We start from the raw sequence: 16,227 nt of genomic DNA on the forward strand, positions 1-16,227 counted from the left end.
ATGGGTGCTACTGCCAAACACATTTTACAAGTGATAGACTGAGCCTCAGCAAGTTCACCTGTCTCCCAGAGTCCTTCAGCTAACATGGAGTATGACCTTGAACTCATATCTTGTCTAATTCCAAAGTCGCCATGCTATGTATGCGCTAAAATATCTCCAGCTGTCTCCTGTTACTTCCTGGGTCAAGTCCCACACCTCTGTTCAATATCCAGTGTCTCCACAACTGGACTTCACCAAGCTGTCTAGTTGACTGCGTTCTGCTCTCCAGGGTGGTACCCTTCTTCTTAACTACCCCCACCTTCCTATGTAGTGGGTGGAGCACAGACATTGAATCACAATTCTGACATTTAGTACTCTTACTTGTAAAATACCCATCTCATAATCCCAGATTGCTGTGAGGATTAGATATAATGAACATACAGGGCATGGCATGGTGCAAGGAATGTAACAGGTACATAATAGATAAGACCCACTGTTGACGGGTGGTATCCCTTCTGCCTCTGTGCCTTTGTTCATGATCCTACCCATATATAATGCTTGTCCTTCCTATTGGTCTAACTCAACAGTTCTTAAAGACCAAATCCCACCTTTATGAAACTCTGCTCTACTCCAGCAAACACTGATCTCTCCCCTCTACATTTGTGAATACACTTTTTGTACACACGAGATGACTAGTATTATATACAATCTTATTCTCCAGTGGTTTCCTGCAAATGAGACTCACATGTGACTTGTGCACTCCCTTGTATTTCTTCTGTTCTCATCTTCTTTCTGTTCCCATCACAAAGGTCCTGGAGTGTACCTGGAGTGTACAAAGGCCTTGGCAAAGTGTACTGGAGTGATTCGTTTATCGATTGATGGAGAAATTTAAACTTTCGGAGAAGCGTGAGAGAAAAGACAGCAAATTGGGTATTATCTTGTTTGATTTGATTTAGCGCTCGGTTTATCCTGTAAGATAAGGCCTGGACCAGGAGAAGTGGTTCAGAAAAACAGCTGATAACATCTACGGTCTAGGGAAAGAGAAACAGTAGATCTCTATATTACTGAGCTCTTACTTTGAAGAAATGACTTGAGATAGATTTTCGGGGAATGGTAGAGAAAGAGACACAGTTGAGAGTGAGAATCAGTAGCCTGGTAATAGTGAAAGGAGGATCCAAGACATTCTTTTTTCTTTTCTTTTTTTTTAAGTAACAGAAAAATACAGGAAATACATTTCAACAGAAAATCCAGAGGTTACATTACAGAAGTAAGACTGTGACTGACCTCAAGAGTAAGAGGAGAAGCCTTAAATGAGCTCAGGGACCCAGTAAATTGGGTCGTGGGAAGCCAGAAGCTTTGCCTAACTAGCTACTAATGAAGGAAATTAGATAACCATGTTATTTTGAAAGAAACCAGATTATGTTTATTGAGTGATCTGAAAGAAATGAAGGGGTTAGATACGGATGCTTTGTGTTGGTTTCTGAGGCTCTGACCCACCAGAGAGTCATTTTGCCTTATTCATGGAATTGCCAAGATGGGCGGCCATCTTGACAAGCTTATGAGGTTTGATGGGTGGGAATGGCCAGCAGCAAAAATAAGTTAAAAGGAGAGAATGTGCTGATGACTTTGAACCCCTTCTAATTCTGTTGAGATGTAACTACATTAGTTAGAGTGAAGACAGAGTAAGCAGCAGGAGTGTCGTTAAGTCACATGGAAAGCACCATCTTTGACTGTGCCAAGCAGCAAGGCTGTTTACTCCAAAGACTGCAGCATGTAAGTTCTTCAAGGTAAAGGAGAAGAGGGATATGTCAGCCAGGTTGGCTAACTGTATCCAACCGTCCCAGAATTCCAGTGATTCGCCTCACATCCAGTCGGGTGGTAGGCATATGGCATTTCCCATGATGATTCACGGACATGGCTTCTTTCATGCAGTTCTACCATCAACACAGGATTTCAAAATCACCTTGGTATCATCTAGTCGGCAGATGGGGGAGTGGGGCAGAATTTCCTTAGCCCCTCAGGGCCAGTATAACCTCCATTATATTCCATTTATGAGTGCGGATTATATGTTTTCACACAGATGTTACAGTGATTGGGAAATTAATTCCACTGTGTTCTCAGGAGGATGAAAGAGGCTGGGTGAAAGAGTCAACCTCTTTAGAGAAAAAATATAGTATTGGGCTGGGTAAAAAGTAAACCAGGTAATAATTCATATTTTTCTGTCCATCAGCATACCTTTAAATGTGGGATGATTTAACTTTCTATTTCAAACAGCTGTTTTGGACTGTGAATACTCAAAAAGCATAGGGGTTCCATATGCTTTTTGGTAAAACATATGAGTAAATGAAGAGGGCAAGAATAAATTTTTGAATGCACGTGTTATTAAATCAGTGACGCTTCTACAGCAATATGGCGGAAGCTAATTTTGCCTCACCAAGAAACAAAGAAAACGTAAAACTCTATGAAGCAGAAATGAGAACGGAACTATGAAAATTGATCAGAGACAAAAATTATAGAGCATTGAAATAGTTGAAATCCAGTGACCTTAATGTTCCATAATCGCATTGGTGGGGGGCCTTTCATTTTAAAGGTTATTTTTCTAGTTTTAGGTCTCCTAAACACTTTCGGACTGAAGGAAATTATTATGACTTGCATGCAAGTAACTTAATTTACAAAGCTCAGGGAATTTTCCAGAAGCATCAAAGGTAGATTTGAAGGTAAACACACCTGACCAGTATGATACAGCTTATAGAGATAGGGAAGGTCATTCTGAAGCAACAGCATGAGGGATAGGAGTTGGAAATAGACTAGAACTTTTTATCTGTGGGATGATTCTCAGACTCTCCTGGAAGACACATAGATCTACTTAAAGTTAGTCCAAGAACCATGCTTTCTCCTTACAGAGTCCTTGGGTAACAGAAAAGATGTCTCCATTCTAATTTCAGCTCTACAGCAGACAGAGGTCGTCTAGTTTAACGCCCATTTTAACTTGAGGGAAATTCCTCAGAGAGGGAAAATGATTTGCTTAAGGTCACAGATGAAGTAGATAGTCTAATTCCACTCCAAAAGGACACAGGAGCAAACCCATGGATGTGTTGAAACCGAGGCTGTTTGGATGCAAAATATCACAGGTGCTTTGACAGAATGCGGGATGGGCAGTAAGAAAGAAGGAGGCCCCTCATTCCTGAAGCAGTGGGTGAAGAAAGAGTCTATAGTCAGGTGGGTGAGGCCTGGAGCTGGGGGTTGCAAGCAGCCTTCAAGTGCTCAGAAAAGAAGAGGGCGAAGAACTGCTTTCTGGAATCTGTCTGTTTCATTATAGGAGGAAAAGACATTATAGGAGGAAATGACGCTATGGGTCAGTTCAAGCCCCAGAGATGGGGCCAGGCTGGGTGCCAAGGCCACCAAAAACCGAACTGGAATTCAGAATAAGGCTGGCCTCCCTCCCTGTGGCCTGGAGACTAGAGCAGGCAATAGATCTGGGCCCGAGGAGGGAGTGGGCCCGAGGGAATACCCAGCTAGAGATGAAGGCAGGAAGAGAGGGCTGGGACTATGGCAAGTGCTTCTGGATGCTGCCAGGTGTGACAGACAGCAAAGTCCCTCAGGAGTCACCTGAGCCCAGATATTGTGACCAGGCCACCGGACTCGTTTGGGCTGGTGGTTTCTTTTCAAGCCCCACTAGGTATGCAGGAGGGTAGAGACACTTCTGTGTTGGGTCTGTGGCATTCAGGGCTGGCTCTGGGGCTGGGGGTATGAGAGGGTCAGGAGGCTGGAAGTGGATTAGGAAGCAAGGACCCCAGAAGCAGGGAAAATTAAGTAGAAATGAGGACCAGACCCAGCAACTCTGTGTCCCCGAGGTCTCAGATGGGTCTTCTAAAGACCTTAGGATCGCCACTCAGTGTTGTCACTTAGTAGTTTGCTTGACCCTGGGCAAATTTCCTGTCCTTGCTAGCTTGTAGCTTCTTCCTTTCATTTAAAAAAAATATATTTATTTATTTATTAGACAGAGATCACAAGTAGGCAGAGAGGCAGGCAGAGAGAGAGGAGGAAGCAGGCTCCCTGCTGAGCAGAGAGCCCCATGTGGGGGTTTGATCCCAGGACCCTGGAATCATGACCTGAACCAAAGACAGAGGCTTTAACCCACTGAGCCACCCCAGGCTCCCCAAGCTTCTTCCTTTCAAAGGGTCAAATAACACAGCTGGTAAGTAGGGACATGGAATCTCAGCCAGCTGGTGATGGTCCGAAATTCACTCTGTGCCTAAGGCCCAGCTGCTGGAGCATCACAGGGGCTGCGTGAGGCTTGGGGAAGGGCGCTGGGCGGTGGGAGCTGTATCCTTCCCAGTCACCTTTCCTCTGGGGCAAAAACCCATTCTCCCAGATTTTCCCTCACAGGTCCATGATCCATTTCCTCCTCATCTGATCAAGTCTGGGGGGTGGACAAAGGCCGTGAAGAAAGAACCGCCTACCTAAATAATGTGACAGCCTATACCATTCAGGTAACATCACTCACAGTGAGATGTACTAAATCCTTCCATGGCCTTCCATTGCCGGCTTCCGTGTGAGATACAAGTATCACCACTGCTACCAACCCTGTCACCTTGCTTCTATTATTAGCCCCGATTGATGGATGATGTCACTGAGGTGCACCCAGAATCACCCAAAGTTCTGGAATCAGAATTTGAACTCAGGAAGCCTGTGCTTTTGAACCACCAGACCACACAGTCCTTCTCTCCTGGATTAAGCTACTAGATTATGAACAAGTTGCAAGAGAGGGAAGAGAAGGAATTTTTCATGGGAAGAACTGATAGCTGGAGTTTTGGGGGAGAGGGAGATGAAAAGAATTGAACTGGAGAAAAAAAAAAAACAGTTTTTGTGGGGACAAGAGAGAGTAAAAGTTGTCTGAGGAATAAGATGAAGTCTTCAAAGCTGGTTTTATTCATGTGTCGTCATATACCGATAAACTAGGCCTTCATCGAGAAGCAGGAAGGAAACACGGTATCAGGCTCCAGGAGACTCAGGCTAAAACCAGATGTTTGGACACCTCTAAAGTCTAGTTTGGTGACAAGAGAGGTTTCTGACAGAGTGTGGAAATCACTGCCTAAAATAGATCCTTGGACCAAAGGTCACAGAATTACAGGAGGGCTTCAGCAAAGACACGGGGGTGGGGGTCTCTCTCTCTCTCACTCTCCTAGGATGCTTCCTGTCTCTGCGCAGAGCAGGGATGGAGGGGGGTTTCTGAGTCATGATGAAGAAACTCAAACTCCACTCATCCAGGTCAGGCTCCTTCCCTTAATTCTAGCCAAGATCAGACAAGAACAACAAAAAAACCTAGGGTCAGTGACTAGGGGCAGAGAGGGCATGTAGAAATGAGGCCCCTGGGGACTTTTTTACATTGCAAAGCCCTGAAATTATTCTCAGTTTTGCTCTGTTGTAAGAGGAGCCACAAGTTAGCAACCATCTCTTGGTGGAGAGGTGCGAGCCCAGAAGTCTACTAACCTCTGCCCAATATTTTCAGATCAGCTTTGTGAGTCTCTAGAAGACATTCCTTATCCTATGGAAGTAGGCAGAGGGACAAGATAATTATTCAAAAGTTATTGCAGGACTGTTTTTATTTAAAAAAAAATTTTTTTAAAGATTTTATTTATTCAACAGAGAGAGAGAGACAGCAAGAGAGCAAACACAAGCAGGGGGAGTGGGAGAGGGAGAAGCAGGCTTCCCGCCAAGCAGAGAGTCTGGTGTGGGGCTTCAATCCCAGGACCCTGGGAGCATGACCTGAGCCCAAGGCAGATGCTTAACCAACTGACAAACCAGGTGCCCCCAGGACTGTTTTTAAAGGAAGAAAATCCAGGTACCAGAAAAGCAGAGCTCTTAGTCTTTTGAACACTGATGTAAACTATGATTGTGATGGACAAGAGTGACCAGGATTAACAGGGTAACTGAGGTCCACAGGCTTCTAGAAGCCAGAAAGAACAACACATAACAAGGAAAAGAGAAGAATGGCTGACTGAGCAGGAATAACAGGTCTCATTTCTTCAGTTTTGCCCTCTACCCCACCTCCTAGCTCAGCACGGCTAGACCTGCTCCTCTCTATGATGACCACGGATGAGTTTACACCAAGGGAGAAAGCCTCAGCCTGAGCTAGTATTGCGTTTCATAATCGCTTCCCTTCTTCCACTTAGGTTTTTTCCCAAATCTAGAAATAGCATACTTGGGACGCCTGGGTGGCTCGGTCGGTTAAGCAATCTGCCTTCGGCTCAAGTCATGATCCCAGGGTCCTGGGATCAAGTCCCACATCAGGCTCCTTGCTCACCGGGGAGCCTGCTTCTTCCTCTGCTCTGCCCCCGCCCCCCTCCCTGCTCTCTCTCTCTCAAATAAAAACATCAACTCTTTAAAAAAAAATAGCATACTCATTGAAAAAGATTCAGAAAATACAGAAAGGGTCAAAACAGAAAATCCCTTGGAATCTCAGTATGTGTTATCCTTTGCCCTAAGAGTAAGGGGTCATTTGTCTTGTTCATCAAGCTCTATTCCCCAGATCCAGAGTAAGCGGCACATAGTTGGTGTCCAATACAACACCTTTTTTTGGTGTGACTCATCAACCTATGTTTTAAAATTGAATCAATCCATATACAGAGATTACATCTTAATATCTAATTACACATTATCCACTATTTCAAAGCATACTTTTTCAGGTAAACATGTACATATAATTTTCTCCTGTGCATTCTTATTGTGGTAAAACACACATAACATAAAATTTATGATTTTAACCATTTTCAAGTATACATTTCAGTGGCAGGAAGTTCATTCACAATTTGTACAACCATGGCCACTGTCCATTTCCAGAATTTTTTTCTCATCTCAAACAGAAACTCTGTCTCCATTAAACTAATGGAGACTAACACTAACTCCCTAATCTTTCCTCACCCAGTACCTGATAACCTCTTTTAGCTTTATCTTTTGGCATTTACACATTCTAGGTACCTCATATAAATGAAATATTTTTATTTTTAAGATTTTTAAAAATTATTTATTTATTTGACACAGAGAAAGAGATAGCAAGAGCAGGAACACAAGCAGGGGGAGTGGGAGAGGGAAAGCAGGCTTCCTGCTGAGCAGGGAGCCTGATGTGGAGCTCGATCCCAGGACCCTGGAATCATGACCCAAGCCGAAGGCAGACGCCCAATGACTGAGTCACCCCAGCACCTCACATATAAATGAAATCTTACAGTATTTGACACTTTGCTTCTGGTTTATTTCATTTAGCATAACATTTTCAGTGTTCTTTCACGCTGGAGCATGTTAAGTCTGAATACTATTCCATTGTATGTATATTCTGCATTTTGTTTATCCATTCATCTATTGATGGACATTTGGGTTTTCCCAGTATTTATTGTTTTGCAACTCCTTTTTTCACTTTATAATTTCTCACTCATGGCAATCTCTTTTTGTGTTATATATTTCTATATATATGTTATATATTATATATACTCAATATGTTATATATTCTCACAAATATAAGAATATAACAAATAGTGATAATTATCACATATATTTATCCATTTTATGATTTTATTTGACAATTTCCCTATGAGTGCACAAGAGATGACCTAATCATTCTCCTGTATTTGAACATTAGGTTACCTCAGACTTTTGCCATGGCAAGTAAGGCAGAAACCTCCTTGGACATGAAGGTCTGTCCAAGTGTGTGATGAACATTACTGTTTCTCAGTAATAGATCTCTGGAAGGCAAATTACCATGACAGTTATGTTATCTAAACTTCTCGATGTTTTCTTTCCAATTTGCTTCTCATATGGTTTTCTGGAAAGGTGCATGGGTCTTCTAGTTGTGAATGAGAAAGTTAATTGTCCCCTGTCTACACGGAGTGTTATCACATCAAATGTCTTTGCTAATGTTATTGATGAGAAAATTGTAATCTTATTGACTGAAGTTGCATTTAGTGGGTTACGGGACCTCGCTCGGGCAATCTAATATGTCCGTGTCCCTCAGAGCAGCTCTTGTGACTTGGGCGGTGGAGAAGTCTGTAACAGTGGGGGTGGGGGCAGGAAAGGGGAAATGTGAGGGCACAGGTGGAGAGTGGGGGAGTGGGGACCAGTTAGCTGGAAGTAGGAGGATGGGGGGCTCTGATAAGTTAGACTCTACCTGCATTTATAATGTACTGAGTCCTAGCTCAGCTCTCTGCTACAACCTCGGTCACCACAAGCAGAATCTTCTCGGTTTCTCAGGCTAACAGGCCGGCTGCACTAATCTGCAGTCCCAAATGATTTCTACACAGTTCCTTTGGCTTGCCATGAAAAGGTGTTATTATTTGCACTTTTTTTTTTTTACGATTTTATTTATTTACTTGACAGACAGAGATCACAAGTAGGCAGAGAGGCAGGCAGAGACAGAGAGGAAGGGAAGCAGGCTCCCTGCTGAGCAGAGAGCCGCAATGTGGGGGCCTCGATCCCAGGACCCCGAGGCCATGACCTGAGCCGAAGGCAGAGGCTTAACCCACTGAGCCACCCAGGTGACCCTTATTATTTCCTTTTTGCAGATGAAAAAAATCCAGCCTCTAATAACTTAAGGAACTTTTCAAGGAAACACAAGTGTTAAGTAGCCCGTCTGGGATTTGATGTACCTCACTATAAACCTACGCTTTTCCTTCTACATTCATTTTTTTTTTTAAAGATTTTTTTTTTTTTTTAAAGATTTTTATTTATTTGAGACAGAAAGCGAAAGAGAGAACACGAGAAGGGTGAGGGGCAGAGGAAGAAGCAGACTCCCTGCTGAGCAGGGAGCCTGATGCAGGGCTCGATCCTGGGACTCTGAGATCATGACCTGAGCCAAAACTCAACTGACTGAACTACCTGGGGGCCCACCCCACCCCCAGCCCCGGCCACCAACATTCACTTTTTTTTTTTTTTTAAAGATTTTATTTATTTATTTGACAGACAGAGATCACAAGTAGGCAGAAAGGCAGGTCGAGAGAGAGGAGGAAGCAGGCTCCCCGCTGAGCAGAGAGCCCGATGCGGGGCTCCATCCCAGGACTCTGGGATCATGACCTGAGCCGAAGGCAGAGGCTTTAACCCACTGAGCCACCCAGGCATCCCCCAACATTCACTTTTAAAAAGCTTCACAAACTTGACAAGTGCTGTAAATTTATACCAGGAACATAGAAAAGAATGTTTATTTTACTCGGATGTACCTTTTTAACAGCATTTTTATATAGATCAAAGAGGTTCCCAAGTGAATTGATAAGTAGAATTTTCTATTTTTAATGTTCAGATTTTAATAGCACAGTAGAATGCAGCAAACACACCAGAACCTAATCTCTGCTCTGCTGCTTGCTGTTTATTAGCTGTTCGACTTCGATAGATCCCTTCCTCGCTCCCAGCTTCAGTGGCTATGATATCCAATCCCCAGAGTGGTCGTGAAGTTAAATGTGACAATATATGTAACTGAATCTAGCAACGTAGGGGCATGCATTTTAGGTGGCCAATAAGAAATTCTACAGGTCATGGTGAGATGGCAGTTGGCAAAAGGGAACAAACTGGGGACAATTCATGAACAAAGGAACTAATGCATTTATTGCTAGTCTATATCTCTAAGGGAAAGGAAGATACATTTCTTTAACTTTTTATTGAAGTCTAACACAAATACAGAAAAGCGAGCAAATCGCCGTAAGTCTCAGTGAACTACCCCAAGTAATCCCACTCATGTGATCACCTCCAGGACAAGAAATGGAACATAACCAGCGACTCGGAGCCCTCTTGGTTTCCCCTCCTCATCATTTCCCTTTCAGTCTTTCCCAGTGGTAACCGAGTGTTGTTTAAACCAATGGGCAGAGTTTTGCCCATTTTCTATGAATGAAACTTGGCCCCTATCTCAGACCATATATAAACATAAAGCACCTAAAAAGTATGATGACTCTCATAGGCATAATTTTCAGTGGTGGGGGGGAAGAGCCATTCAGGAAAGAATATCATTTACATAAAGTTGAGTCTTTTGAGTAACAAATTCTTAAGGTAGCCATATTGGTCAATCTTTTCCCTTACAGTAATACTTTGTGACTTAAGACTTCCCGTCAATTAATCTCTGATAAAGAAGAGGAGAAAACATCACAGGGGAAAAAAGAGTGTATTCAATAAATGGTGCTGGGAAAATTGGACAGCTACATGCAAAAGACTGAAACTGGACCTCCATCTTACACTATCTATAAAAATAAATTCAAAATGGATGAAAGACTTGAATGTAAGACCTGAAACCACAGAACTCCTTAAAGAAAACACAGGCAGTAAACTCTTTGACAACTCTCTCAGTGATGATTTGTTTTTAATTTCCAAAATAAAAAATCAACAAGAGGGACTATGTCAAACTAAAAAGCCTCTGCACAGCAAAGGAAACCATCAACAAAATGAAAAGGCGTCCTACTGAATGGGAGAAGATATTTGCTAATCATATCTGATAAGGGATTAATATTCCAAATATATAAAGAACTCTTAAAACCCAATTCATTCCACTAAAGTAGCAAACCAACAATGTGATTAAAAAATGGACAGGGGCGCCTGGGTGGCTCAGTGGGTTAAGCCGCTGCCTTCGGCTCAGGTCATGATCTCAGGGTCCTGGGATCAAGTCCCACATCGGGCTCTCTGCTCAGCAGGGAGCCTGCTTCCCTCTCTCTCTCTCTGCCTGCCTCTCCGACTACTTGTGATTTCTCTCTGTCAAATAAATAAATAAAATCTTTAAAAAAAAAAATGGACAGAAGAACTAAATAGATATTTTTCCAAAGAAGACATCCAGATGGCCAAGAGACACGAGAAAAGATGTTCAACATCCCTAATTGTCAGGGAAATGCCAATCAAAATCACAATGAGATATCTCCTCACACCTGTTAGAAGGGCTAACATCAAAAAGGCAAGAAATGACCGGAGTTGGAGAACATGTGGAGGAAAGGGAAAGACATTGTGCACTGGTGGTGGGAACGTTAACTGGTGCAGCCACTATGGACCCAGTATGGAGGTTCCTCAAAAAGTCAAGAGGAGAACTACCACATGACCCAGGAATTTCACTTCTGGATATTTATCCAAAGAAAACAAAAACCCTAATTCAAAAAGATATCTACGCCCCCATGTTCACTGCAACATTATTTACAATAGCCAAGATAAGGAGACAAGGTAAGTGCTTATTGACAGATGAATAAAGAAGAAAGATGGGGGAGATATATGTAGAATGGAATATCACTCAGCCATAAATAAGAACAAGATCTTGCCATTTGCAACATTGTAGATGGGCCTTGAAGGCATTTATGCTAAGAAATAAGTCAGAAAAGACAAAATACCATATAATTTCACTTACATGCAGAATCTAAAATAAACAAATCAAAACAAAACAAAATAAAATCAGAAAAAGCCAAGCTCATAAGTACAGAGAAGACTGGTTGCCAGAAATTTAAATTTAATCAAATCTAACAGTTTATTTGTAGATTCTTTCGGATAGTCTATGTACATCACCAAATTATCAGTAGGAGTGGTTTTTATCCTTGTGTTCATATTCTTATACTTGTTTTCTTTATCTTGCTTATCAAATTGGCTGGACATTTTTGTCTCACTCTCAATTCCAGAGGGAATGTTTTAAACATTTAATCATGCTTGTGTAAGATTATTTATAGGCGCATTTTAGTAGATTCAGGAAGTTTTATTTATATTCGCTAGAGGTTCTAAACACAAATATACATTGGATTTTGGCAAGTTCTTTTTCAGCATTTATCTAGAAGGTAGTATGATGTTTTCCCCTTCATTCTGTTAATGTGACAAATTTCATAAATCTTAAACCATTCTCTCTTTGTTCCAAGCATGATGGGTTTATTTTTTAAAATTATTTAATTTATTTATTTCAGAGAGAGGGGGACAGGGAGCACGAGCAGGGGCAGGGGCAGAGGGAGAGGCAGACTCTCCGCTGAGCAGGGAGCCTGATGTGAGGCTCAATCCCGGGATCATGACCAGAGACAAAGACAAACCGGCTGAGCCACCCAGGTGCCCCCGTGATGGATTTACTTCATTTTACTCTACTATAAAACCAAAGATTCCATTACAGCACAGAGACCATTATATCTCTAAAGGTCTTGAGGAAGTGGCAGGGCACATGCAAGACATGAAGTACAAACTGGAGGATTGGGTCAGTTCCTTCACCACATGTCACTGCACTGTCACTGAGGCATGCCTGTAAACACACCAGACTGAAACGTCCCACAGACTTGACAACTTCCAGGCATGCCTTCAAGTGCCGACCTTCCGGTCTGTAGACTTCAGTGTGGGGAAGATAACCATTCTTTGGAAGAATAAAAAGTTCACGCTTCTGAAATGTCACAGAAGAATTTTAAGGTCAAAACACAGCAGGTTCATTTCTCTTCATCTCCAGGGATGTTTTTACTCAAAACCACATTAACTCACAAAACAAACTGAGGGTTGCTGGGGGGAGGGGGGTCAGGAGAGGGTGGTGGGGTTATGGACATTGGGGAGAGTATGTGCTATGGTGAGTACTGTGAAGTGTGTAAACTTGGCGATTCACAGACCTGTACCCCTGGGGATAAAAATATATGTTTATAAAAAATAAAAAATAAAAATAAAAAACCCACATTAAGCTTTCCAGTTTGACTCTCACCCCAACATTTTGACCTCCTGCATTGATGTTCTTTCCATCAATTAAAGCTGATGGGGTCAGTTTGACTTGTGGTTGGCAGTTGGGGTATCACCCAGTCCAATCACTCTGGGATTATTTGCTTTAGCAGATAAAGGAGTTCTACAAGCCAGTGTGTAATTAGCAGTAACATCAAAACAGGTATTGGTGTCAGCTATGTGAGCAAGGCTCATTGGTGATCCGATCTTCTCATTTTAAGCTCCCGGTAGATACAACCTCCAAGTTCAGTGCCATTATTTACTTGAGGGTGTAGCTGGAGGTCTGCAGCCTGGTAACCCATGGTAAAAATATTCTGTGACTATTTAGACTTAGCTCTGTGAAAACTCATCTGAGAGCCAGGAAGCCAACTTTCAAAGGCTAACACAGCTCAACCATAAATGTTTGATCCAGAAAAATCTATATCAACATTACTGTCAAGATGGAAACAATCTTATTTATAGGGGACTTCAATTTCCCACTATTCTTTCCTGTATTCAGTACAAATATGGTATCAAGAGTCAGTTTCAACCCTTCAACCAACTTATTCTATAAAGACATTTCTGGCCCAAGGGTGCCATCTCTTTCATTTTTGGTTGAAAAGAAGTCCCTAGTTACAGATCTTACATTTGGTCTCTAGGTTGTCTGATGCTTTGCCTATATCTGTGGAAGCATTACCGGAAGTAGAACATTCTACCCCACTACAAGATTGGGTTCTTAGATCTACTTACTATACCAAACCCAAATCCTCTGTTGAAGACATCCTTTGCCACCATTTCTAGCTCACAGTAAGTCAATGTGTTATGTGTATCTCCAGCCAGAGGACCTGTTTCCATTCTTCCAGGGCAACCCAAATTTTAAACCATCCTTGCCTTTCTGGAATACCCCACTTTGGTCACAATGTATTCACCAGACATTGTTGGACTTGTTTTGCTAATAGTTGATTTGATTTTTTTTTTTAACATTTATGTTGTATTGGCCTATTATTTTCTTTTTTTTATAATGTTCTTGTCAGGTTTTGGTATCAAGGTAACACTGGCCTTGGGAGACAAAATGTCAAGTGTCTCACTTTTTCTCTCCTCTGGAAAAGTTAATGTACAATTGGCATTATTTCTTTCTCAAATATTTGATAAATCTCACCAGCGAATTCATCTGGATTTGGGTTTATTTTTAGTGGAAAGTTTAAATTATGCATTCCATTTCTTTCATTATTACAGGACTATAGAGATTTTCTTGTGTCCATTTAGGTAAACCGTGCTTTTCTAGATAAAAAAAATTCTAGGTATTCACATTGGTTTTAATATCCTTACAACATTTCAAATATTTGTAGGATCTGTAACAGTGTCCCCTCTTCCATTTTTTTTTTTAAGATTTTATTTATGCACTTGACAGAGAGAGAGAGAGGGAGAGAGAGCGCGCACGAGAGCACAAGCAGGGGGAGTGGGAGAGGGAGAAGCAGGTTCTCTGTTGAGCAGGGAGGCTAATGTTGGGCTTGATCACAGGACCATGGATCATGACCTGAGCCAAAGGCAGATGCTTACATGACTGAGCCACCCAGGCACCCCATCCCCTCTCCCATTCTTTTTATTTATTTATTTATTTTTAAAAAGATTTTATTTATTTAATTGACTGAGAGAGAGACCACAAGCAGGCAGAGAGCCAGGCAGAGAGGGAGGGGAGGAAGTAGGCTCCCTGCTAAGCAGAGAGCCCAATTCGGGGCTAGATCCCATGACCCTGAGATCATGACCTGAGCTGAAGGCAGAGGCCTTAATCCACTTAGCCACCCAGGCGCCCCCCCTTTCCCATTCTTGATATGGGTTATTTTTATCTTTTTTCCCCTTGATCTCATTAGGGAATTAGTACTATACAATTACAGTTACAATTACAATTACAATTAGGTACAGTTATTTTGAGGTCTGTGTCTGATTATCTAGATTCCATAAGTCTATTTTTGTTGTGTTTCCCACTTTGGTTATCTATCACAGTAACTTGTCTCTTTATAGACTTATGAATATTTTAAAAGAAATATTGGATATTGTATGTGAAAAACTATAGGGAAAAATTGAAAAATTGAAGTTTAGGATGATAGTCTCTTTCAGTAGAGAGGATTTATGGTTTTCTTCTTGTTAATAGCAAAGAGTTCAAGCTATCCCAGATAACCTGAGTTCAGTCAAAGATTGGGATTATTTGAAGCCACTTTAAAAGGGTATTAGGATCCTCCTCTTTGGTAGTCTCTGAACTCCAGCTTTTTCTACTTAACTTCATGAATGTGTCACCCTCTGTTGAACTACTCAGCCTCTCAACCACCTCTTCTGGAAGCTCCAGAGACCCAAATGCAATGCCCATCTCCCTTCTTTCGTAAGATGTTGGGTCCCTGATTCTTCATTGAGTTCTCAATTCCCCAATGCCTTCAAAGATTTTTAAAAAATAATTGTTCAGCTCTTCTAGTTCTTAGCAAAAGGATTAAGCTGAATTACTTAGATCACCCAAAATCAGAAGGGGGGACCTCCCAGAACAGAAGTCTTTAGGTATAAATGAAAGGAATCGGAGTGAAGAAAAAGACAGGCTACAAAATGAAATATTAGAAATATTAGAAATCATATGCATATGAACATACTATGAAGAACATAAACAGTACAAATGAATCTATATCTATATCTATATCTTTTATCTCTTTTATATATATACCCTATGACTAATCACCTCCCCACTTTGATACACTTGCCTGGGAAATGTAATAAAATTTGTTATATAAACCCCAATTTTCAATTATTAATGAGAATATAGAAGAAATTGAGAGAGGAAAAAATAAATGATATATACTGCAGTTACTTAGGTAATAATAAGATGCAAATGGTCAATCAATTATTAGGGACAAAATAATTACCATTCAAAACATGAATTGATAAGAAGATGTGAGAATAGTAAAGATTTAAAATATAAAAATTAGGAAAAATTTATGGTTACTGTAAGGGTGGGAGGAAAAAGCCAAACTAAGAGCAAAATAGTGTTAATAAAACAAAAGCACAGTAGCATTTGGAAAAAAGAAAAAGAAAAAAAGATAGCAATCTTCAAAGAAGCTTTATCACCAACAAAAATAATAGAAAATAAAGTAGTGGTAAAATAGAAATTAAGGAAATAAAATTTCTTAAACAGGAAACTTCAAGTATCAACTCTTGTTGAAAAATCAATTTTCTATAGTTAATTTATTATTTCCTGCCTCAATAGTTACAATGCGTGTCACATATTCCAAGACTTTTTGTTACTTTCGGATATTTATCAACAGTTTTTTAGGATTACTACTTTGAACATAGTCTTTATTGAACAGATGGAAATGTCAAATGTGTATGGAAAGAGGAAGAATCTACACAGACCCAGTTGATCCTGAACAAAGCTTCTGGAATAAATTCCTGGTATAATTTGTGTTTTCCTTGTATTGGCTTCTTTTTCTTAAAAATCTACCTACAAAAGGATTCCAAGGAAGTGATTAAACAATGACTTTAAAAGAAAGTACAACTTTTAGAGTTGCACTAATTTAGGGCCATGGTTCCAAGTCAAAAGATTGCATTTATAAA

At 41.0% G+C, this 16,227-nt stretch overlaps 1 long non-coding RNA gene and 1 pseudogene across 1 annotated transcript in view; both read right to left on the bottom strand.

The window, feature by feature from the left end:
- LOC132006332 (uncharacterized) overlaps positions 1–16,227 on the bottom strand; it is a 156,610-nt gene that overhangs the window by 26,488 nt on the left and 113,895 nt on the right. The gene's annotated exons all lie outside the window — the stretch shown is intronic.
- Positions 4,363–13,488, bottom strand: LOC132006565 (voltage-dependent anion-selective channel protein 3-like; annotated as a pseudogene).

The sequence above is a fragment of the Mustela nigripes genome, chromosome 18 (assembly GCF_022355385.1).
Source record: "Mustela nigripes isolate SB6536 chromosome 18, MUSNIG.SB6536, whole genome shotgun sequence".
NCBI classification, from domain to species: Eukaryota; Metazoa; Chordata; class Mammalia; order Carnivora; family Mustelidae; genus Mustela; species Mustela nigripes.